The sequence below is a fragment of the Bacillus rossius genome, chromosome 11, assembly GCF_032445375.1.
Source record: "Bacillus rossius redtenbacheri isolate Brsri chromosome 11, Brsri_v3, whole genome shotgun sequence".
NCBI lineage: Eukaryota > Metazoa > Arthropoda > Insecta > Phasmatodea > Bacillidae > Bacillus > Bacillus rossius.
In genome coordinates, this window is record NC_086338.1 from 25,000,425 (window position 1) to 25,026,872 (window position 26,448).

At 40.3% G+C, this 26,448-nt stretch overlaps 1 protein-coding gene across 4 annotated transcripts in view; it reads left to right on the forward strand.

Moving 5' to 3' along the window:
* The window catches only part of LOC134536700 (uncharacterized), a 50,704-nt gene extending 24,522 nt beyond the window's left edge, over positions 1-26,182 (forward strand). Inside the window, exons 1-4 of one of the 4 annotated variants that reach the window (XR_010075846.1) lie at positions 8,694-9,226; positions 9,652-9,713; positions 18,204-18,350; positions 23,462-26,182. The gene's annotated coding sequence lies outside the window, so the exon portion shown is untranslated. Of the gene's footprint in view, positions 1-8,693; positions 9,714-18,203; positions 18,351-23,461 lie in introns of those variants that run through there. The other 3 variants (XR_010075847.1, XR_010075848.1, XM_063376563.1) reach the window with 3 other exon arrangements.
* Positions 26,183-26,448: the final 266 nt, after the last annotated feature.

Here is a 26,448-nt window from a genome sequence, read left to right on the forward strand (position 1 = left end):
AATGTTTTCCTTTTTTAAAAATAAACTAATACCCCCACGCTTACAAGAATGTGTTGATTGACATGTTAATGTGTTAATGTTATTAATAAAAAAAATTCTATAAAAAAGTTAATTTATTTGTCGAATAATAGGCCTTTGTTTATTTTTGTCTCTTCCGTGGACAATGTGTTCCTCTCCGTGGACACTTGCTGTCCACGGAGGAGATGTCCAAGGAGGATACAAAAAGTCATAAATTTTTTTTCTTAGCTATTAATTTTAAGGTTAGAAAACTTAGTAAACAGTTGGTAAAATTCAACCAAAAAATAACTTGCCAAGTGAAGACAACTATGAAAAATATAATTTTCTTTTCGTATTACAGTGGTCACGGAGGAGACACATTCATCTCAACACAAAACATTCATCAAACTTTACTGAATGATCTTCACACAATAGTCACATTTACTATTCAAAACAGCAGTGATATCACAAAATGGTTACTTAGACATTCCATTTTCCTTAAAACGAAAGATATTGTAGCACTAGAGTGGTAATTTTTTTTCTTTAATTTGTGTCCACGGAGGAGATGCGCAGTCTGTAGGACAAAATGTAAACAATTTTAAGAAATGTTCTGCTTCATTGATCATTGATGCTTTTGAGTAGAATTCATAACAGTAATGTCTAATTAATTTTAACAATAATACATTTATTATTTAAAATTAAAATATACTTGAAACAACAGAAAATGTTAACTAAAATGTCTTGGGGGACAGTCCACGGAGGTAGACATAGCTATACTTTGAACCAGTTATCTATCATAAATAAAATTTAAATTTTTTTTGGCTGGATATAGAAATGTCACTCTAATTTTACTTGTTATATTAAGTTAATATTAATATGTAGAAAACATTTTATTAATTTTTAAATGCTAAGGGGCGTCAAATAATCCCTTTCAATGAGAATGACCCATTTGCTTTTGCGAACTCGTATGCTAACTTACGACACACAACAGTAGATAGCCATAATGTAGTTTTGCACTTACTTTTAGATAGCTAGAAAGCATAACCTCTTCCTGAGAAGAAAAAACCTGGGATTTGTTATATAGTGATGAAAAAACAGTTTCTTCCCCTTTTTCTTTGTATATTTTAACACGGCACATTAATGTCATTTTGTATATGTAACTTCTTTGCAGTCACCCTCAGGCCTTTGCCCACAACTGCAACCTCTTTCACTGCAGCTTCTATACCAGAAGGGCTGCAGGACCTAGAGTTATACTTTTTTAAGTAAATATGTAGTTGGGCGGTATTTGCGAAAAAAAATGTTAAAAATCCGAAAATACCTTTATTTTAAGCTCTTCAACGTCCTCTTTTCATTAAAAGTGGCGGAGGTAAGAAATTCCTAATACTTTAGGAGATATCGAATTTTTAAATTTCATCATATGTAGTTGAGCGGTATTTGCGAAAAAAAAAAATGTTAAAAATCCGAAAATACCTTTATTATATGCTCTTTAACTTCCTCTTTTCATTAAAAGCGGCGGAGATCAGAAATTCCAAATACTTTGGCTTCCAAAGACTTTTTTTATTCTCCTATAGCTTTCCTGCACTACTTACAATTTTCATTTATCTAATTGTTACAAAATTTAAACATTCATTGTTAGCGTAAATCAACACTTATTACAATATGGCTATAATTACATAGCATTAAAGGATAAGCAGTATCACGATGAAAAAGAGGTTAACACATAAACAAAATATTGCAAACTGACTAATTTGAAATATAAAAATTCTGTAAATACCTGCGCTCTACATTAACATTCATAACAAAACTATTTGTAATTATTGCGCACAGCAAGAAAATTAAATTAACATATGGCCAACATGAACAAAAAATTAACTTCAGAGTCCAAAGAGTATTACATAATTGTCCACAGATGAAAACCAAAATAAACATTTGAAACACTCATAATTACAGTAATTAAATATTGTTTTGGGCCAAGACTTTGTACCTAGCTACGCATACAAAATAAACAAGTATCTTGCCTAACTATACAATAAAAAATGTATGGATTTCATTATGCACACCAATGCTTCTCATTTACATTTTTCACTTTGGTCTTCAATGTCCAAGCACTGAGATAGCAAGGTTATGTGGGTGACCTGGTGGGTAGGGGCTGGACTACAGTGTTTGTCCCACTCGAAGTACGGGAATAATTGCATTAAACTACAGGGGGGGTCCATTATTGGGGGGTTGTGTTGTTTTTGGCACTGTATGCCACTGATAGTCCTGCAGGTGCTTGGGGGGCCTACGTGATCGTGACGGGGTTGGGAATGGAAACTGTCACTCCAAATTGGTCGTTGGGTGGCGACCTGAGAAACACATAATTGCCATTGCTTGGCTCCTGCGATATTACCTGTATCCCCTTAAGAGTGTCCTGCCCTGACTTTCCCGCCACTGATTCACAGATGCTTCGGCAGCACCACTTGGCCGGCGCTCGCCCCTCGTGGTGTGGGTGCCCCCCCCCCCCCCCCCCAATCATAGTCTCTTTTCCATCTGAATCCGGCTCCGTAACCGTGACCTTAATACTGGCATCTGACAAACTAAAATCTGGTGGCCACCCCTTAAATGGCTCCTGAGAGTCTGACTCCTCATTAGTGAGATCCAGCCACGCCACTGTTTCGGAAGTGTGGCTCGGTAGATGGATAACTAGGGTTTCGTTTTCTGTGTCCTGTCCCTGGTTTTCTACTTCGGTTGATGGAGTTTCGTCCCGTGGCGCGAGTGAGTTTCCCTCTTTCTGACCACTCGTATCTGCTGGCACGGCACCTTTCAAAAACAGCTGTTCTTCCTGCTGGGACTCGGGACCGTCATACCCCCGTGCTTCGATTCTCTCCTGGTCTGTTGTTTGTTTCCCGGGTTCGAAACCTGGTGGGGTTCTATACAATGCAATGCTGTTCATGAATGGTGGGTTGCATGTTATTAGGCGAAGGTCGTCCCTATGAATTTCGGCTGGCCAGCCACTTGGTGTGCGCACTGTGTATGAAGTTGGTCCTATTTGCTTCAACACTTACTGTCGCTCTGACCACTTTGGTGCCAGCCCGGCAAGGAAATTATGTCTTTTGGATAAAATGTGATGTTGCCTGACGTATACCCAGTCCCCGGGTTCCAGAGGAGGGGGTGGGCATCCAGTCTGTGGTGTGTGACTTATTAGGGGCTGTTGCTGGTTGTGTCGTGCATGTTCCCTTTGCTGTTCTATTTCTGACCTGAGATCTCTTCCCAGGGGTCCACAGTGGCTATTGCGGCTACCCGGCATTCGTCTGGAAGAGCTAGAGTCTGGCCTTGTAACAACTCAGCCGGTGAATAACCTGTGACATTGTTTGTACGCCTCCTGAGACAGTACAAGAGCTGGGGAATGTGGATTTCCCATTTAGAATGATCCTCCCCCAACCTGAGACGGAGTTGGACCTTGATGTCCTGATTCCTCTGCTCGGTGGGGTTGGCACGGGGGTGATAGGTGGGGGGTGGTGTGGTGAGTGACGTCCCATCTACGGCAATTCTCTCGCCATCGTCTGCCGGCAAATTGACAGCCGTTATCTGTCAGAAGGATTGCGGGATAGCCGTAGCGGAGAAAGACTTCCCCCTCCAACAGGGCCGCTATTGTTCCCACTAGGACGTTAGTGACGGGGAAAGCTTCAACCCAGCGCGTGAACATGTTTGGTATCACTTCAAGAAAACGCTTTCCCCGTGCCGTATGGGGGTAGGGGCCCATAATGTCCAATGCTACTTGTGAAAATGTTTCTGGGGCCTGTGAGGGCGCTGCCTCTCCTCTGTCAGTGCGGCATGCCTTACGCTGCTGACAGGCTTGACACTCACGTACGTGATCCCTGACATCCCGGGTAACCCCCAGCCAGTGGAATGTTTTGCGCAATTCGCCCAGAGTTTTTTCTGCGCCTGGGTGGCCTGCTAAGTCATGATCGTGAAAAAACTTTATGGTAGCACTTCGTACACCCGTGGGTACGTGGGTGCGCCAGGCAACCAAATCCCCTGGCGTGCGTGTCCGTAATACGCCATCTACACACCACTGATAAGGAAGCACCTGCCGGCCACAGACCTTCACAGCCTCCTGCATTGCCGAGTCGCCCTGCTGAGTTTGTCGCACAGCCTGCAGTAGATCCGACAAAGTGTTCGGGGGCCTATTGTCTGGCTTGGGGTTTGCCTGGGTGGTGACATACAAAGCTGTGCATGGCAGGTTTTCCGGTGGTGTCGGTGCACTACCCTAAGGGGGCAACAGGTCCTCCTAACTGTTGTCGTCCTGGTACATGGTGTCTGGGTCTGGGTGACGGGACAGCTCATCTGCTAGCTGGTTTTCCCGTCCTGGCACATGCTCTACACAAAAATCATTGTTCTGTAGTGTCATTGCCCAACTTGTGAACTTAGATTTACTGTCTTGCATAGAATCTAACCACTTCAAACACTTACTGTCTGAGTGTAACATGAACCTCTTCCCCTCCAAGTGGTGCTGGTACTTCCGCACTGCCCACACCACTGCAAGGCACTCTTGTTCGTTTGCAAGGTAGCGGCATTCGGCTGGCCCGAACTTTGCACTGGTGTACTCCACCACGTGCCGTTCCCCATCCTCACCCAGCTGGTAGAGTACCACCCCCATGCCTACCTGACTAGCATCTGTTTGGAGGTAAATATGTGATTCTAGCCATAGCCGAGCTAGGGTGTGGCATTCCCGGAACAATTGTTTGACTTGGGCAAGGGCGCGATCAGCTTCTGGCGTCCACCGGAACTTGTGCTTGGGGGAAAGGAGATTTGTCATGGGTGTGATAAAAGTGGCAAAATTGGGGATGAAGGACCGAAGCCAGTTAAGTAACCCTATGAGGTGCTGCAGTTGCTTCCGTGTGTGGGGTGCAGTCTTGGACTCAATCACCTCCAATTGTTCCGGAATTGGCCGGCACCCATCTGCATTGACCACATGACCCAGAAATTCCAACTCGGCTGCCCCGATGTGGCATTTGTGAGGCACACATGTCAGGCCATGTCTGGCCAGCCGCTCGAGGACATGGCAAGATGCTGCGCATGCTCCTCCCATGTCCGTGACCAGATGATCACATCGTCCAGGTAGGCCGTGACAAACATGCCAACAAACCCATCCAGGACGCGGACCATCATGGTCTGGAAGGTTGCGGGGGCGTCCATCAGCTCGAACGGCATGGCACAGAACTGGAATCTGCGACCATCGGGGCCAGTGAAGGCGGTCTTGCGGCGGTTCTTCTGGGCGTACGGGCACCTGCCAATATCCGGTCTTCAGGTCCAGTGACGAGAAGATATATGGGCATCCCCCAATCCGGCCAGTGCATCTGTGATGTTAGTTAAAGGAGGTAGTGCGGGTACAGTAATTGAGTTTATCGGTTTGAAATTAATGAAGAACCTAAGTGAGCCATCTTTCTTCTTTGCCATAACCACTAAACAATTATATGGCGACTCACTTGGTTCCACGACCCCATCTCTCAGCATCTCGTCAATTTGAGCCTGAATCACCTCCATCTCTCCAGGTCCGAAACCAAGTGGTTTCACGAACCGGGGCTCATAGGGGCAGGTGGGGATGGTACGGTTGGTGACATTGGTGCACCGTAACATGTCAGTAGCTGCAAATACCTGGGGCTGCTGGGCCAAGACGTCCTCAAACATCGGTACAAACTCACACAGGACCTCGATGTGTAGTTTGCCAATGAGACAGGGTGCGTGGGTTGTGGGGGTGTGCTGTCCCAGGAAATACATGGTCCTCCGGACCTGCCGGCCCAAGGGCGCCTTACCCTCTCTGACATCGATTGTGGCATCCTCCTGGACCAACCATGGTAGGCCCAGGATGAGGTCGTCCCTCAGGCCTTGTACCACCAGGGCAGTTGTTCGACTCGACTGATCTCGCACGGTGACAGTTACCTGGGCGCGCCCTGAAGTGAGCGCGCAATTCCACTCCATGGCCAGCTGGACATCCTCCTTGCTGGGCTCCATGTCCCCCTCTGGCACCAGGTGGGATGCAATGTATGTGTGGCTGGCTGCGGTGTCCACCAAGGCCTGAACTGGACGTCCGTTCAGTAGGACCAGCACCCGGAGCTTCGTGCCCGTGATGTCCCCAAGTCTTCCCAGCCTGGACGGTCCGTAGTCAGGCACCGCAGGTGCGGCCGAGGCCGTCGGTGGTGCCTGTTGATGGGTGGTGCTCGCTGATGACCTGGTGCGGGATGCTGACAGGTGATGCTTGCTGTGGCTGTCAGGCGTGGCAGTCAGCGGCAGTGCAAGCATGTGTGCTGGGCATTTAGTAAGGGAGCAAAGGCCAGCTGATCTACTGTTCCCTACTGGTGGTTTCCCGTCTGGTGTTCTTTGCCTTCCTTCTTCATCCATACCTCGAACCTGGTAGGGCACGCATTGTGCCAGTGGTTTTCTTCTGTCCTGCAGTACCGACACCGCGGTGGCCGACTGGCCCCTCCCTCCACCTGGTCAGGGCACCGCTCTTCACGACGAATCGCTCGCTCCTGTAGCGGCCCGATGGGGGACAGCAGTTTCCGCTGAGGTGGCAGGCCCCCATAACGGACTAATGCTCAAGCGTCTGCTGGTGCCACTGCCTCCCAGGGTGTTGCTGACATCAGCACTGGTGGTGCCCTGCGCACGGCCCCGGCCGAGCATAGATCCTCCTCAACTTACCTGGCCAGTTCAACGAAGTCTGCTAGTGGTAGCCCTGTGGCGCTTCGCAGGAACGGCCGCAACTCCGGTACGACCAGCTCGCACACGATTGACGTGACTCCACTCATGAGCTCGGTTCCCCCTGAATTCAACAAATTATATAGTTTGTATTGTACTCCTGTACATAGGACCAGTAGAGGTGGCCAAACATTAAGGTACAAAATAACATTTGTATTTGTGTTGAATTCTGAGGACACATGACTTGCTCCACATATGCTGAGTAAGAAGACACCAAAAATATTTAGAAGCCAGATATGTGTGCCTGTGTGGAATTGTGTACATTAATAAATTGGTACATGATGGCAAAGAACAGTTTTAAAATGAAATAAGAAAGTGACGTCCCTCAGGCTATGGTCCCCTAATTCCCTGTTGTGAACTATCCTGATTTGCCCGCGTAGCTCTCGTCGGAGTGAGAGTGAGTTCAGGCCAACGTGGCTGGGACCAGAAAAGACGGGACCTGGAGGGAACATTACGTAGGTAGGAGGAACGGTAGATGGTAACAAGGATAATAAGATGGTGTCCGTTTTCACGAGCCCCTTTATTCCGTGAAGAATCCTGCTGCAGCCTGGCTGGCACGTCGCGAAACGAACGTCCTCCCGCCTCAACCCGGATTCCCGGAAATAACTCTTGGCCACAAAATGCGACCTGATGTGACAGAGAATGCAACCCCGTAGCGAATCGTACCGGTTACGAAAGTTCAGCAGTGCTACGCAGCACGTACGCGACCCATCACGTAAGCGGAAAAGGTCCTGTAACTACACGTACTGACTGAGAGAGTTCGGCGGTTCGAATAGGCACATACACGGCCTATGACGTATGCAACTATAGTCCCGAAACGATACGTAATGACAGAGAGAAGTCCAGCGGTACAACGAATGCTGATATAGAGCAGCTCGACTGCAGAGGCAGTCCCGTGATGCTTACACTGACTGCGAACTCGGAGCTAAGATACACGTCTCCCGAGCGGAGTGGAGCGAGCGTGCATTGTTCGTCCCCGCGTCTGGTTCGCCACTGCCCTCCTCCGCCCGTCCGCGAACCGAGGCCCGCGGGCCGCGGAGGAGGGGAGGGGAAATCGGCTGGCGTGGGAAAGGCCCGTCTCGCGGTGCGCCAGGCTGCGATTATATTACTAACATAGCACTTTAAATAATCAAAGAATCATTAAAATGACATGACAAGTAATTAATTAATGAAATGAAAACACAAATGAATTAATTAATAAGTTACAGATTAAAGACAAGCGAAGTATTTATACAGCATTTACATACACTATTCCAGATGTGAGTGTTTTGTTACGTCACACGTATATATAATTGTGGAGGCTCATGATTATTTAAATTGTGCTTACAAAACATAACTATTTACAACACCCTGACGTCCGCTGACATACCAGGGCGCACGAGGGTGCATCCCTGCTCGTAGAACTTCACAGCCGGTGCACTAGGGGGAACATACCTCCCTTAGGCCCACGTCGGCGGACAGGTACGGCCTCTGCATCTAGGAGGGCACGAAAACTGTCGTGAAAAGGTTTTTGGCTTAATACTAAATTACTTTATTTATGTTAAAGGGTTTATTGTTGGCTCTCAGATATCCTACTTATTGACATGGTTATGTTTAGAATGCTAGATCAAATCTTTCATGAATAATACTTTCTATAATTTCAAAAGAATGAATTTGAAAAATATTGAGATTACATGCGTATCTATATTAGGTTTTATAACATATGCCTCAAATATTCACAAAATAATTAATTCATTATGTTTAACTATAATTTTGAAAAGAACTCCAAACTTTTTTATTGAATAGTTAGGCAAGATACTTGTTCATAATGTATGCGTAGCCACGTACAAAGTTTTGCCTCAAAACAATATTTAATTTCTGTAATTATGAGTGTTTCAGATTTTTATTTTTGTGTTTTATCCGTGGACAATTATTTATTACTCTTTGGACTCTCAAGTTTATTTTTTGCTCATGTTGGCCATATGTTAATTTAATTTTCTTGCTGTGCGCATAATTTACAAATAGTTTTGTTTTGAATGTTAATGTGGAGGGCATGTATTTACAGAATTTATTATATTTCAAATTAGTCAGTTTGCAATATTTTGTTTATGTGTTAACCTATTTTTCATCGTGATACTGCTTATCCTTTAATGCTATGTAATTATAGCCATATTGTAATAAGTGTTGATTTACGCTAACAATGAATGTTTAAATTTTGTAACAATTAGATAAATGAAAATTGTAAGTAGTGCAGGAAAGCTATAGGAGAAGAAAATAGTCTTTGGAAGCCATTGTTTTAAGTATGGCCTAGTCGAGGATTGATGTCTACTGAAAAGGGTTTTAACATCAGGAAATGGCCTTAATTCATCAAGATTTGTAATTGAGAATAATCCTGTGACGTTTGGCTACGAGTGGAAAGATAATTTGTATAATCAGGTTTGATGTTGGCTTGGTTTGGCCATTTACAGGATTTGTAAGGCCTCAGGCTTGATTCTGTAAAATAATATTTCAGGTAAGCCTGTAAATACCTGAATATTTCCGAGCATCGTAATGTATTATTACTTGACACAGATTAAACTGATATGTTGAAATATACATACAATAAAAGTTATACTTTGTCGATAAAACCCAGTGGTAGGGGTGAGAATCTCAGTGTGACCAATTGAAGCTAGTTTTGGTAAATATAAACTGTTATATGATTTTTTGTTTAAACTCTCGAGTACCATGAAAGTTTGCAGTCATTATTAGATTCCAGCATGAAAACATTCAACTCATCCAATTTTAATGCTGACTATCTTATAGCTACGTTAATAGTTTATTTTTATTATAGGGAAGGTAGGGGAGATTTGATAAAAAAAAAATTCAAGTAATTATCAATGTTGGTACCAATGATAATTTGTGAATTAAATGTTAGGTTCTAATAAAAAAAACACACAGGTAAATCAAGATGGCAACTTGAATAGTACACGAAGAAAGAAGCTCACAGTGTTTCTTCCAATGTAAGTTTTTTTTCAAGCCTTCTGTTCTAGGTAAATATGTAGTTGAGCTGTATTTGCGGAAAAAAAAATGTTAAAATTCCAAAAATACCTTTATTAGACGCTCTTCAACTTCCTCTTTTCATTAAAAGCGGCGGAGGTAAGAAATTCCAAATACTTTAGGAGATATCACTGTTCTTATTTTGCATACAAGACCTGTGTTTATCATTCGACCATCGCCATTTTTTTTATTTTGCCGTGTGTTTGTGAATACCTAATTAATGAAAATGGTCGATTAGGTCAGGTCAGTTACATTATAAATACTTTGAAACTAAGCGTATATTAAAAATAATATGTAATTATTTCAATGGTTGTTTAGTTTTAAGTATTTATAATGTAACTGACCTGACCTAACAAACCGGGACAAAGGATGAACAGTAACAACTCACGTAAAAAATTATTACTTGCGCAACAATAAAAAATAAGACTTTAAAATTAGAAACGTTAAAAACTCGCCGAAGTTGGAGGTGGTAATTAAACACCGTTTTAAAACAATAAATGAACTAAATAATCACGTATTGGTTCATTTGAATTCTGGCCTATCACGATCAATCACGTGACATCATTATCCAATAAAAAAATAGATACTTGTAAACAAGAAACAATGTGGAATGCCACGTGAATGCACTGGTATAATTGTGATGAAATTTAAAAATTCCATATCTCCTAAAGTATTTGTAATTTCTTATCTCCGCCACTTTTAATGAAAAGAGGAAGTTGAAGAGCATATACTAAAGGTATTTTCGGATTTTTAACATTTTTTTTCGCAAATACTGCTCAACTACATATGATGAAACTTAAAAATTTGATATCTCCTAAAGTATTTGGAATTTCTTACCTCCGCCGCTTTTAATGAAAAGAGGAAGTTAAAGAGCATAGAATAAAAGTATTTTCGGATTTTTAACATTTTTTTTCTCAAATACCGCCCAACTACATATTTACCCTGTTCTATAAAAGTTTTATACAATGAAAGCCTGTCATAAAACTTTTAAATTCAAAGAATATATACATTCAGCGAACCATAATTGCTTTTATTAGTTTGATTCTAACCTGTATGAGTGCCAGAGATTATGTTCCTTGTAAAAGGTACAACAGGGGAGAGTAGATACACCCGAATCAGGGAGATTTGATACAGTGAATCATTTCTCCTAAGAAACATAAGACTATTTTTTTTTGATAGCCTGTTTGAAGAATCTGTTTGCAGAATTTCTTGATATTATTTTATTTAACTGCTGTAAGCCTTTAAACTATGGTTTAGAAATGAAGTTAAAAAATATTGCCATATTATGTCACTTTTATTAGGGCTCTGTTTGGATTGTACCTACATTTAGTGTTAAGACTATTTTAACCTTAATATGTTTGTTCTTTTTTAAATGCCATTATTTTACAAAATAAAAAAGGAGAACTTCAGGTACTGCAGCCCTTCTGGTATAGAAGCTGCAGTGAAAGAGGTTGCAGATGTGGGCAAAGGCTTGAGGGTGACTGCAAAGAAGTTTAACATAGACAAAATGACATTAATGCGCCATGTTAAAATATACAAAGAAAAAGGGGAAGAAACTGTTTTTTCATCACTATATAACAAATCCCAGGTTTTTTCTTCTCAGGAAGAGGTTATGCTTTCTAGCTATCAAAAAGTAAGTGCAAAACTACTTTATGGGCTGTTAACTGTTGTGTGTCGTCAGTTAGCATACGAGTTCGCAAAAGCAAATACAAAGACATAAGCTAAGAGATGGAATTCTAATAAAATGGCAGGCTACAATTTGTTCCAAGGGTACATGAAGAGGAATCCTGATTTATCAATTTGACAACCTGAGGCCACAAGTACTGCAAGGGCCACAGCTTTTAATAAAGTTATAGTTTAGGAGTTTCAAAAAAACTTATTTCATGTGTTCGACAAAGAACATTTTGAACCCCATATCATTTGGAACATTGATGAGACAGGTGTGACGACAACACACAAACCAAAAAAAGTGGTAGCTCAGAAGGGTGTACGGCAAGTTGGCCAAACCACTTCACAGGAGAGAGGCACACTTGTGACAGTGTGTTGTGCCATTAGTGCAGCTGGAAATCACATTCCTCCATTTGTAATTTTACCCCGAGTAAATGCAAATAGTTATGTGTGCAAAAGTGTTCCTTCGGGTACACAAATAGTTGGGCATCCAAATCACAGTGGGTGGATGACTAGGGAAAACATTCTACAAATTTTAGAACATTTTGTGAAGTATGTTAAATGTTCACAAAATCAAAAGGTCCTTCTTATAATGGATAACCATTCAAGCCACATTTCTATGGAATCTGTTAACTTTGCTAAAGACAATGGAATAGTTTTGCTCACAATTCCACCACACACCAGCAATCATCTTTTACCATTTCATTTGACAGTATTTGCACCAATCCAAAATACTTGTGCTAGTGCTACTCAGTACTGGCTTTTTAATCACCCTTCAGTTCCAATGATAATCTATGTTCTAGTTATGAATCTGATATGCTGCAACACACTCACATATACAGTCTTTAAGGTGTAGTAATCCAGTATAAGGTACCTCGGCTTGTTTTTTAATTATTGTCCCTTAAACTTGGACTTATGTCTAGAGGAGAAGACTGTTTCTTCCAAGTTTAGGGTTTTGTAATTAAAAAACTTGATCTTGTCACCCTGAATCTGATATGCTGGAACACACTCACATACGTGGTCTTTAAGGTGTAGTAATCCAGTATAAGGTACCGCGGCTTGTTTATTAATTATTGTCCCTTAAACTTGGCCTTATGTCTAAAGGAGAAGACTGTTTCTGCCAAGTTTAGGGTTCTGTAATTAAAAAACTTGATCTTGTCACCCTGAATCTGATATGCTGCAACACACTCAAAGCCTTTCCGCAAAGTAAAAATAAAATTTTGAAAATGCTATTTTGCGACACTGTGTTTCTGTATTTACCTTGAATACAGTGTTAAAGAATTCCTTCTAGTTTCTGAGAAATCATAGTTTTATCTCACGTTGCAATACCTGTGCATTCCTTCTGCCAGCACCATTAATTGTTTACCCGTATCGGTTTATATGTTTGTACTGATGAATTTCATGCAATTACTGTGAATGGTCAATTAGGTAAGGTTAGCTACATTAAAAATACTTTCAAATATTGTGGATGGTTGGTTGAGTTAAATATTTCTTAAGGTTGTTTTGGAATTACCAATTTAAGATGTAGCTATACTAACCCAACCAACCGTCCACAATATTTTTAATTATTTTTTATGATGCTAAAATAACCTTTGAATTGTTCATGACTACATGATTTAAGACACTACTTTAAATGAAATGTGAAAAAAAAAATCTTTCATAATTCAATCACATTTGGACAAATGACCAACAAACAGAAAATATAAATATTAATATTTCTCTACAACTGTAATGCTCCGCCATATTAACTGTTACTTTTATTATTAAACAATACCGTTCACAAAAATTATCCAAAATAAACACAGAAAGTAATGTTTATACAATTTCTATCATATTTTCAATCAGATTAACTGAACTTACCAACCATTACCTTCGACTAAAGGTAGCTGTGTGATAGTAGCTTAGCTGAAGAATCACTGCAAGTGATAGCAATTTCCTAAAGGCCCCGCCTACCCGTGCACACATACGGTGCACAGAGCTTCAGGAAAAACAACGCAATTCGAAAACTACTCAAGATATCTGAGTGGGGTCTGTTTAAAAAAAAAGAGCATTTAATACAGTAAACTCTCGCAAATCCGTGGGTGTCGGGGATTTATGACCTTCGGATTTTTGAAAACTTCGGATTTTTGAAAAATTTTCATTAAAATACAAAAGAAATTCTAAAAGATAAGATGGTAGTCAATGAACATGTAATACTACCACAGGACGTCATAATAAACAAGACACTTGAGAAGTTAACAGAATGGTACGTAAGCAATACCAGTATAGTCCATTCATAGTAAATGAAGCACCCGAGAAATTTTTTTTCCTGAAAATTTACAGCCTGGCCTGATTAAATTTAACACACCCATTTGTTCAAGTTGGTAGTAAATTGTGTAAAAAGTAATTTAAAGTCATCTTAAATTAAATTAATGGCACCCGAAGTCGCACTTTGATGTGAAAGAGCTAGGCGTAGCAATGTGGCGTGCGCTGAAACGGGAAGCCCCTTGATAAGGGGAAGTGAATTTAGGAGGGGCGGGAGAGAGAAGCGATACGTAGCTGGCAAGAGACTCAAGGCCACTCCCTCACAGACACACGGCCAGTCCAGTTAAACTAAAGAGAAACGGGAGAAATAAAAACAAATCATTAGTTAATTGTACACTAGAACCATCAAAAAATCTGAAATTTTGGCACAAAACAAAAATAATCGGGGAAAAAATGGTAAAACTCACAATAAAAGCTTATACAAAGCTATTATTTAACATGCAGCATATATTTTGTGTTGGTTTATAGTGCACTTACTAATGTTCGTATAAGAAGAGAAAAAAAATTGGACAGTCCGTTTAAAAACACGGCAGCAGTAGCTTGTGCGACGTAAGTGGGAGTGCGAGAATCTCGTCTAGACAGGCTGGCGGCTGCAAAGGCAGCGGATGCATGACGTCATACGGCTTACCTCTCCCTCCCAGACAACAAACTATCTCTCTCCCTCTCTCCAGCCCTCTAGCCATTTTCTGCGTGTGAAACTGTCAACATCCTTCCTCCCCTACTCCACACTGCATGCGACGAAAGCCAGGTTGTATAGTCCATTCCCGGTAAAATGAACATTTTTTTAAGGCCCCCCACGGCAGCCATTTACCGTTAATTTTTTGATACAATTTGTTTGTTAGTTACAGAACATTATTTCTGCTGGAAAATCTCTGAAACTTCAAAATTTCTTTAATGGAAAAATTTAGCAGGGCGGTTAGAGTATTTATTTTTACCGCAAATGAACTATACTCACCTTCCCTCCGGCCAGCATTCCCGGCGTGTGACGCATGACAACTACAGTCGTGTGCCGCGCACAGCTAGGAAACTTGTCACTGGCAACATGTTTCACACACTGACACACGGTGCCCAGAGCTTCAGGAAAACCTACGCGATTTCCAACCTACTCTAAATATCCGACTGGAGTCTGTTTACGAAAAGCATTTAAGAATTTGCTAATGCCCAACTGTTTTTTTTATATCGGATTAAGAGGAGTTAAAATGGCTAAAAGGCATGGTTTTGAAGTTTTAGGTGTAAAAAACCGTTAAAAAATTTCTTGAAAGCACCAGAGGAAAAGGCATTACACCTTTATCTTTATTTTCCCGCCATATAATGTTACGGTCACCGCTCAAATTTCACAGTTATCTGACGGGAACGAGATGACTGCGCGCCAGTTCAGAGCCTTTTACCGCGCTATAAATATCAGTGAGCGTCGCTCTTATCATCCACTGAGAATAGTGATACATACATCTAAACAGTAACGATCATGTCACTTCGGAAATACCCCGGATTTCTGAGAACTTCGGATTCTCGGGCCACGGACTGGCGAGAGTTTACTGTAATTTGCTGAGGGCCGAAAAGTACTTTTCGTTCCAGATTAAGTTTTTAAACTGTATTTTGAGAAGAGTTAAATGTCAAAAATATGTGTTTTCAGAGTAATTTCTAGGCGTAAAACAACTGGTACAGATTATTGAAAGCACTCATGGGACTTGCATTATACCTTTACCGTCATTCTATGCCATTTAATTTTATGGTCACCACTCAAATTTCACTGTGTTCTATGGTGATACCGTGCTAGAAGCATCAGTGAGTGTCGTGCTTATCATCCCGCCTCACTAACACACATACACACCGACTAGACAGGCCTCTTTAATGAATTTAGTTAATCGGCCATATCATGAAAATAAACTGACAAAACTCATTCATTTCAAAGGCATTTTAAAATAGTTACCAGCGAAAACAAATTTTTTTTTGCAAATATGTTCTTTTGTCCTGTAATCTACAATGATTTATTATTTTGTGAATTGTTTGACGAGTTATTACTGTGAAATATCAGAATAATTTGCAGTGTAACGGTTAGCTTAAACCATAAAAAACCAACTGACTCCTTCAGTAGGCTTTAGCCTATTTTAGTTAACCCAACTTTATTTCCTATATTTGAAATGCTTAATAGTCCACTAACTTTTAACTACTGAAAACCAGCGTTTGAATTATTTAGTGAAGAAAAATTTCATTTAAATTGTAAAAAGAAAATTTTAAAAAAATTAAAAGTTTTACAAGGTAGGTACTTCTAAAGGTGAGTCACACTTCGAAAAAAAAAATTAAGTGATATTCAGAAATGCTTTATTTTACTTCCTGAAATGTTTTTAATAATAATTATTTAAGAAGGCATTGCAATATCTTTAGTACTTTTCTGGTAGTTTGCCATTTTAACGGTTCATGTTTGTGTGTGTATGTGTGTGCGATTGCGTGCGTTTATGTGTGTGTATATGTGCACGTGTGTGTGTGTGTTGGTGTGTAAATAAATATATATATTTATATTACATTTTTAGAGACCCAACAACTGCCGGAATATTGTACCAATGACTCCCAAACTGATACCTAAAATATAGTTAATGGAAAATCTTGGTCAAGTTTGTTAGTGGGCAAGATCCAATTAAAGGGGTAGAAATGGAGTAGGTTTTTTGAAAAAAGAATATAACAATATAACAAAAATTGCATCCATCTGAAGTTAATAAATTTTGTTAGAGCTATACCAAAATCGTTAATAACTCCCGTAGTAGGTACAGGCACTGCTCCAAGATTGTGGGGGATGGTAGCCAAGCCTGATTTTGTGTATTAAACGATTCTTTCATCAAAAGTTGTATCTAGAGATGTGAGTGGGAAAATTTTCCAAGCAAACTTAATTTTTGAGAAATAGTTCATTTTAAACTTTGTGGAAGTAAAAGTTGTCATGTCAGCAGTCTCTGTTGGTTGACAGCATGCAGAGCCTTATCTCTCGCATAGTGATAACTGGGATATTGCTGGATGCAGACTACCTGGTGTGACAGGCAGGGAGCTGGAGGAGGTGCAGCGTGGAGCAGCTTGGTTGGGGGGGGGGGGGGTGCATGGAGGAGAATAAACGGCAAGAGGCGGAAATGCATAGTCCATCTGAGATGATTAGGAGTTGGGTTGGGAAGAGTGTAAAGGTTAGGGAGACATGCCTTCCTAGTGGGGACAGGGAGGGAGTGGAATGGGATAGAGGAAGGAATGCTGGGAGGGGGAGGGAGATGTAAGACTTGAGATGTCTAAAAGAGAGGAGGGGGGTAGTGAGAGAAATAGGATTTCTTGCCACGGGGTTAAATTTCAAGTGTAATTCAATAAATCATTAAATAAAAACATTTGAATCATATTTGCTGCATGGAATATGAGAAAATGTTTAATAATTCATTTATGATTATTCAAGAATGTAAAGGCTGTTATGTAAATTAAGTTCTCAAAATATTCTAGAAGTACCCAGAATGTTCCAGAAGAAATTGGTACCTACTTCAGAATATACTTGTGGCCATAAGCTGTGCTGAAAGGGATTTTTAAATGAAGCTAACCTAACTGAACCAACCATTCTCTCAATTTGACAGTATTTCTGATTTAGATAATCATATATAACATTTTTTTATAATTGTAAACTATTTAATTAAAGTATTACAATGCTCTATTAAAGGATGACTTTTCAACATGTCATGTAGTAAGAAATTGAATGTGTATTCAGTGTTTTACTTTTTTTATGGAAAAGTATTTCTCCTTCATAGCTAAAGAAAATATATGTTTTGTATGGTTAACGTTAACTATTTTGAGGGATTTGGAGGGGGAAGCAATTTAATTCAGTCAATACCCATTTAATGAAAGCCCACATAACCTATATGAGTGAATCATAGGGGACCACTGCTTACCTGTCCTGTAATTAAATAAAACTTTTGCAAGCATAGACAGTTGCTAACCTAGCTTCTAATGGGTGAATCACTGAAAAATCAAGATTAACCTAGCCTCTTATCTTGACATTGAAGTCCAAGTATCCTAACAATGTTGACTTGAACAGTGCATATTTACAAAGTAACAGTAGTCCGAAACAGCACTAGGAATAACTGTCTACATTTACAAACTGATGGTAATATGCTGGCCTCTGTAAATTCTCCTACGAAATGTGCAAGCACATACGAGGCGTGTTCTTAAAAGTAACGGAAATTTTGTAATTTCACGGGTTGTATTAGTCCAGTTCTTGTAATTTTTTAATTGTTGTGTTGGTTAACATGTCTGAAAAGTATCATACATTGTTAGCCATATTGGATTTTAGTTTGTTGTCATCTTTTAAAAAGGTTAAATGTGTTTTGGTACCATCTGGAATTTGTTATTTCAATTTTTTTTTTTAAGAAAATGTAACAGAGAATTTGCATTACATGTTGTTATAAGAATGGATTAAAGTATAGCAATGTGTTAGAAAGGTTAATTATTGTTTTTTGCAACAGGAACACTCAGCCTCAGACAAGGGCTCAGCCAGTCCGAGAAGCAAACAGAGATCACGTACCAGCAAGTGCAGCTACCTTCAGAATGCCAGCGTGCGACAGGAAGTCGCCAACCAGGAGTCTGAGGCACATTCCTTGTTGCACTAGCAGGTTTATTACTACCCTCTCTCCCCCACTTTCTCCTTCCTCTGCTCTTTGTCATCGATCCCTCAGTCCTTCTGGAGAATTATGCGGGCTCCCAGACCTGCTGCGTGTAGTGGTGTAACTAGGATGGTATTGTTCTGGGAGCTTCGAGCCTGATGACGTGATACGTCAAGGGGGGCGAGACCATTCTAGAAGGGGGCTGAGGGGTATAAAAATGGCAATGTCAGCGTCCAAGGCAGAGTTCAGTGAAGAGGGCCAGTGACCCCTTGGTGAGTGATAACCGGACAAGCGACTGGCTTCTTGTGCGAAGTATGCTGCCTAGGGACTGTGCATGTGCCACTAATGTGAGAGTAGTGCGAGGCAGTGTGTTGGGACAGAGGTGCGAGGTAAGAGACGAGCAGTAAGAAGGAGGCCACTGTCGAGCCAAGCTCCAGTGGGTAGAGTAAACTGTAGACTAAATGAAAGAGTGATTCATTTATGTACAAACATATTCAATGTTGTCATTTAATAAATAGTGTAAATAGTAGTTAATAAATAAAATTGTATTTAATTTATTGTGCTATCCTTTTTGTCCTGTTTTTCCGCTTGTAACAGTATTAACGAAACAGAAATATCAAAATTTTCACCCATCTTCTCTTTTCCCACAAAGATTCGTTTGTAAAAAATCAGAACTACTGCTATGATTCAGTCAATATGGTGATATACATTAACCAAGTAAAACCAAATTCATCCCGATTTATCTCCTCAGATATAAAATCTAAACATTGTTAAAAAAAATTTACATTTATATTAAATTTAATATTTTCTGGCAAAATGTACTATTTACTTATTTAGTGCAGTCCATTATTTCTTTCTTTCTATAAAATTTCTCACTCCTGATATAATTTTGAAATTAAATTTGAAAATATTTGTTTATATTCAATTTGATTACAATAGTTGATATCAATTTTTAAAAAAAATCATAATTTCACTCTTTCTACTGTTACTAGTAGGAAAACAGGTTCAAAAAGAAAATCCCAATTTTTTATCTGGAGTTTTATTTCTTAGCCAATATTTCCACTAGTAATTAAGTTATAACAATTTAATTGTACATAAATTGATCAATCTTTCATTAAGTCCACAATTTACTCTCCCTACTGCAGCTCATCTTGACGGTGGCTCTCTCCACTGCTCATCTCTTACCACACACCTCTGTCTCAAACACTGCCCCACACTATTCACTCGTCCATTGCATACACAACACAGTTCTGGATGCTTGGTCCCAGATGCACCAATCTTTGCACACGAAGGTCGCTTGGCGTCCACTTTTGCTCACGAAGGAGTCTTTCACCCTCTTCACTTCACTGCCCTTGCAGGTTAGTCCATCCATTTTTATTCCTCCCAAGTCCTGCCCTGGAAAGGTCTCATAACCTTCCGAAGTGACGCGTCATAATACCCGACTTAACACTGGAAGCTCTAAGAAAACTGCAACATAATTACACCACTTCATACAGACAGGGCTGTGGAAACATACCGAACCCTCCAGAGCCACAGAGAATTATCCAGGCTGAATGGAAAGACACTGGGGAAGGTTAAGAGATGTAGTGAGTATAGTGTCGCTGCTAATAGGATTAGGTGTGTAGCGATAATGGAGAGATGGGTGCTACGTGCATCGCGTCACACCCACAGGCAGGTGAGCAGACTGCCTGGCCAGCATCTTTGCTAGAGTCCTCATAACACTGCCCTCTCCTTAAGCCTGATTGTCCTGCATAGGCAACACATATCACTCTTGGCTTATTCCCTCAATCACTCCAAATGTACCACTTTCATTCAACTTTCTTCTCTGGTGGTGGTATACCACATAATTTAGCAGTTTCAATAATTCATACGGGTCTGTTCAAGCCGCTTGCAGTTTAGGGCATTTGTCTTTCTTTCGTTGCAGGTTGTATAGCCACACCAAATCACCTTCCTAAAATCTGGTCAAGTAAGCCTCAGGTAGGATCTTGTCTTCATCTGATTTGCCACTAATCAAAAGTTTTATTGGGCCTCATCATGTATGAGTGCTATACACTTTTCAAGATGATTGGCATAGTCGATGGTGCTGGTTGGCTCTTGGCGAGGACAGTGATTCAACAGATTGCTGAATCTGTTTAACGTGCTGTATTTACTCACATGTACTCCCATTTTGGACAGGGTTCTACCAACATGATCTCCTAGAGCCATAGGGAAATAGATATGCCATTTCACCGACACTTGGAGATGTTTGGGAGAAGCTATGGTGAGAGGCTGAGGCAAGCCATCCCAGCATATCTGCCACCTGCTGCCTCTTAACCATTCGACTAACCTGTGGCTCACTCAGAGGATCCCCATTCTAAGAGTATCACATGGCACTTAACCATGGCTGTCCCATCTCTGGGACCTCTCTGACAACCCAGAGTGCCAGTGATCTGGCCGAGATGCACCCAACCTCTCCTAGAGTTAAAGGGGCTAGTACCAGAGCTGTGTTGCTGCTCACCGTATCTGCCCTTCAATGGGATGGAGATGTACTGTAATCGATCAGGGCCACCAACAGCCAATGTGAGTCCTCACTGTGTGACCAGGGCCGGTAGAGACAACCTCAGCTGGGATTCCCAGTATCAAAGGGATCACTCCGCACTACTGCGTAGACTTTTCAAGTACATGTGAGTTAATAGGGTCTGTTAGCCCGTAAGCTAGTGCGGTAACTGCCAGAGTTCGGGGCACTGGAGACACCTCGTAAACTGGACCCGTAGGGCCAATCCCTCAGATACTCCACCAGTTCATGTGTCCTGGAGCTTACAGCATTCTTTCATGCCTAGTTGCACCCTTTTTCAGAGCAGAAGCATGTCAGACTAGCCATTCCCACTTCACCATTGGTTCTTCACATTAAGTCAAGGTTTTTGGGACCCAACGGCTTGAAGACCCGGCAGTGCTGACCCCCCAGGAGAAGTTTCTGTACCATTTGTCATTGTTGGCTGCGAAGAGGACTTTTACACCTCACAGATACCTCTTGCCATTATCTGAGGATGTCGAGGGATGAGGACTCCCTGGCATAGCTCACTTCAGTAAACATTCTTGGTACCACAAGGAGGTAAATAGTTGCTTTGGTGCTGAGAGGCTATGTATTCGCTTCCATGCGAGGACAGCTGAAATTGACATTACAGGGTAGCCTCAACTTCCTTCCAAACACAATGTTGCAGGAGCCTGTCCTGTTGAGTCATGAATGGCAGTCCAATACATCATCAGGAATAATTGAATGTTTTGATATCAATCTTGTTGGTGGTCAGCTACAACTGATAAGGTGCCATTCAATGGTCTTGTTTAACCTTTCTACCATCAGACTGAGGATATAAGGCTGTAATCCTGGTTTTCTTTATCCTCAGTAATCGACACACCTCCTGGAATATAGTCAATTTCAAATTGTGGCCTTGGGCTGAGTGCTGTTCCATAAGTATCCTAAATTGGCAAATGCGGTTATTGACTAGATTCCTGGTTAGGGAGAGCATAAGCCTCTAGCCACTTATTGAAATAATCTTTTGTCATCATCTTTAGTCTTGGAGAATGACCCAGCAGTGTTAAAGCTACCCTCTCATAAACAGGGCTTCAAAATTGTAGGATCTCATTTTTCTCGACTACAGTACCGTGGCTATTTTCTGGCTGAACATTGTTTACACCATGCATATAAATCCTGAAAGTACCTTAACCTATAGGAGCACTAACTAATCTTGGCTAGAGTTTTATTTACTCCAAGCTGGCTTCCTGAGGACCTGTCACATTTCTTTCAGCACTTCAGTTACTAGGCATGTTGTGAGGAGAAACTGTATGGTTATCACTTTCCAATTTGGATTATATTCTGCCCTCTTCAATAACCCATCCACCATCCTTATGGAGTACCATTGTTCCCAATAAACTTTTACAGCCCTTCAGTTACGGGCTATCTCATGCCATGATGGACATCCTGTACCCTGATCTAACCTGCCTATAACGAGCTCTAAATCAGGGTCTTGTTTCTGTGCATTTTTAGGCTGGCATGGTCCTATTTATCCTTACCTTGTACATAGGATATCCTCGATTCCTTCGTTCTTTTCTGTCATTTTACAGTGATTGCAGTCTACATTGCATTGTCGGCAAGAGACGGCTTCAGTACGTATTGCTGTTAGTTTGGCCCTTCCTGTGTTGGCAATCATAATTCTGTCTCTACTTAATGTACCTAGCAAGCTATACCTCCGGAATATTGAACTGCAACAGCCACTTCAGTGTAACATTATCAGTGCATTCAAGTAATATTATCCCCTATAAATACTTGTGGAAAAGCTCCATGGACTTAACTACAGCTAGAAGTTATCTTCTGATTATACTGTAGTCATGTTTGGGCTTAGATAAAGCCCTGCTATCATCCTGAACCTCAGAAAGAACAACACTGCTTGCATTTGGTCAAGGATATACTCTCCATGCTGATGTAGGTAGGCAAGTAGGAGGCTAAGTCTCCTTAAGGTTCTAAGAGGCAGTCCCACACTCAGAAGTCCACAAACTGTATCTTTTCCTTTTTGTCCTTTGCAGTTGTCTGGCAATATCTGTGAACCCAAGTAAGAAGCACCTATAGTAGGTACAAAGTTGTAGGAAACTCCTTACCTCATGTTTATTTTTAGGTTGAGACCACGCCTTGACTGACTGTTCATACTCCATCCAACGATACCACATGTCCTAGAAATGTTATTTGATTTAAGAACAAGGTGCACTTCTTAAAGATTAGTTTGACTTGTATGTGGTGAGGCCTTTTAAAATCATCCTGGAGATTTTGTTGATATATAATCTGCAGGGGAGGTCTTTGCTAAGCTTTTGCAGTATTTGCAGTAGAAAGTGTTTGTTGACATTAACATAGTTAATCTGTTATAGTCCCCACCTGAAAAATATATTGATAGGTAGTTCAGGAATATCAATATTCCCTCCCATTTGATTATCGCGGTTTTTATTTATAACATTACAATCCGTAGTTCTGAATGTCTAAGTGTTGTTTGTTTCTGTATTTCAGTGACAATGAGTGAAATTTTTTAATTTTAGAAAATTTTGTAGACTTATTACAGTTGAAAAACAAGGAGTTCTTTTTTTTTTTTTTCCAGCAATATGGGATAATTCCTTCCGAAAATTTCTGCATTAATAACCACAAAAATGTACTTGTCATTTGGAAAAGTCATAAAATGGAGATGCACAATGAAATGTTGTGAATGTGGTGTTCAGAAAGGAAACTGGCTGGAGGGAACTAAATTATCATAAGAGACGATTGTGTTGTTAATATACTGTTGGTCAAAAGAACTGACGAATGTATCATTTTGTAATAAAGAGTTAAAAATGTGCACTGAGGCTTTCATTGACTACAGCAATTATATGCGTGAAGTTTGCATTGGCAATTGCAACAGGAAGAAACTCGAACTGGAGGAAATGGCAGCTACCTTGAAATTGATAAAACCTTGTATTCCAAAATTAAAAATATCGCCGGTTGAGAGTTACCTGAACAGTGGGTCTTTGGCGGAATTTGAGAGAGACTAATTAATGATTTTTATCGTCTATTCTGAACAGATCTAAAATCACTCTTTTGCTATTAATTTGTTAAAATTTATACCTGGCTCTATAATATTGTAAGTGATTGTTGGAGTGCATACACAAACATTTGGTGGGATGGTGTAATACATTATACAGTACTGTGAATCATAGTTACAACTTTGTGAATCCGCAGAAGCTACAACCTCTCAAACAATTGAAAGATTGTACATTATAAATTCATAACGATTAAAAATCATAGATCAGTATCGAACTATCATAATTCATTTGGCATGTGTGAAGATCGTTTTGGTCGGTGGTAAGTGTGGAGGTAACAGATAATTACCGACATTAAATTATTTAGTGTTAAATTACTGTGTTCGGACATCTTAAAAACAGATTATCTGATAATCAACATGGTTTCAGATCTGGGATGTCAACAACAACAAATTTACTTACCTTTTCAAACCCTATTTATTCTGAAGTAACAAATAGGGGTCAAGTTGATGCTTGTTACTTCGATGTTGCCAAGGCATTTTATACTGTGAACCACTCATTATTACTTCAAAAGCTTGAAAGATTTGGTGTGTGTGACAAATATGTAGGCTGGCTCTCTAATTATCTTTAAACTAGATGCTTTTTTGTTTCAATAAACAGCCATAACTCCTCTCTACATCAAGCTCCCTCTGGTGTTCCTCAAGGAGGTATTCTATCTCTTTATTGTTTAATATCTTCATTGATGACATTACTCCACTGGTCTGTTATTCACTGATGACCTTCAAATCTGTAGAAAAATTACTACTGATTACAGTTGTCAGCTACTCCAGCAGGTCATTTCTGAATTCTATTGGTGTAATTCTAATTTGGTTACTCTTAATAAAGATAAAACACAAGCTAAATCCTACACTAGGAAACTATATCCCATTCGGTATGATTACAAGCTTGAGAATTTAATTATAACAAACACTTCTAGGCATTACACTTGGCTCTAAATTATATTTTCATCTACATTTTAACTCTTTGGTTTCTAGCTCTCACAGAACCCTAGCTTTGATCAAATACATTACTTACTATGCTTCTGATTGAGACTCTTTACTTACACTTTATTACACATTGGTTAGAACTAAACTTGAAAATGGATCTGTTATCTGGAACATCATTATCTCCTCCGATAGTAATAAACTCCAATTCATACAATCTAAATTACTCAAAATTATTAATCAAAAGCATCTCTCAAAACCTTCGTTACTTCACTTAGGTGAACAAAGAGCTACTACACACTCTCTTTGTCTGTAGCTGATATAGTTCTAAAATAAATTGTTATTATATCCTTGAAAACTCTGGGCTCAGAATACCACAATGTAATAGTTCTCAAACATTACTTCACAGTCTAAACAATTTCAATTATATTTTATACAGGTTAATTAATAACTTCAATAATATAAACAAACATGCCAATCTTATTGACAGAAAATTAGGCTTTAAAAAATTATGCATTTTCTTAAATAATAAATTGCAATCAGGCTTTGTTTATTAGGAAATATATAACTATTTTTATTTCTTGCCACATTTTTTTTAAAGATGGTATCTGCTTAGCATTAAACTTGCTGTTCCATTACATAATGTTCATTGTAAAATTTGACATCAACCGGGCCTGCGCCCCAGTAGCCTGGTCAGCCTCCGCCACCTTTCCCCTCACCCCCCGCCCCACTTCCCGTACTGGCAGCCGCTCCGTCTTGAGTACGTAGTCGGGTGGTTGTGTTTGAATAGCGCGCCACGGACATCAAGAGGGCGCTGTAGCAGCAGTGCACCACACCCCTTTAACGAGAGATAAACATTGTAATTCTCTTTTTGCTTATTTTTACCCAAGAGGCGTGTGACGGCAGATCGGCCGGGAGTGTTTTATGTACTTTAAGTAATTGATATTTAGTTAAGGTTATAACGTTTCGTTATATACAAAATAAAACAGTTCAACGCCGATTGCAAATTTAGATGTTTTTATATTTTTTATTTTTCTAAACAGAATGCCCCGACGAATCCAAACACTTAAAATAGTTCATTCACTCGTTCCACACATATATCTGCCCGTCGAAAAACTGCTGGTAGCTCGCATGACGAGAAATTACCGGAAAATAATCGCGTAGATTGAGTCCTTCAGTAATGTTTTACTGCAAGTACAAAAAGATGGGACGACCTCGAAGAGGACCGCACCCAGCGAAAACGAATTCCGCCCCGAGCCAACATGCCTACGAAGGTGGCCGCAATTTCTAATTAAGTTATATCCAAAACGAAAAAAAAGAAAATTAGGTTGATTTAAATATAGGCCTGGCTCCGACCACCAACGTGAAAATATCTCTTCGTAAATTACATAATTTAGCGAGAAGCCATCGAACGCGACCTACTCGTCCAGCGTTCGACAGACGACTGGTGAAGTCCGGCCACTCTCTTCTCCACGCAGGGAGGAGAAGTCACCTGACCTCACCGACCAAATCACACGCACGCTTCATTCACTCTACAGATATTAGCCAATCACAGAACAAGTTACAACACATGAAAAAATCTTGTACAC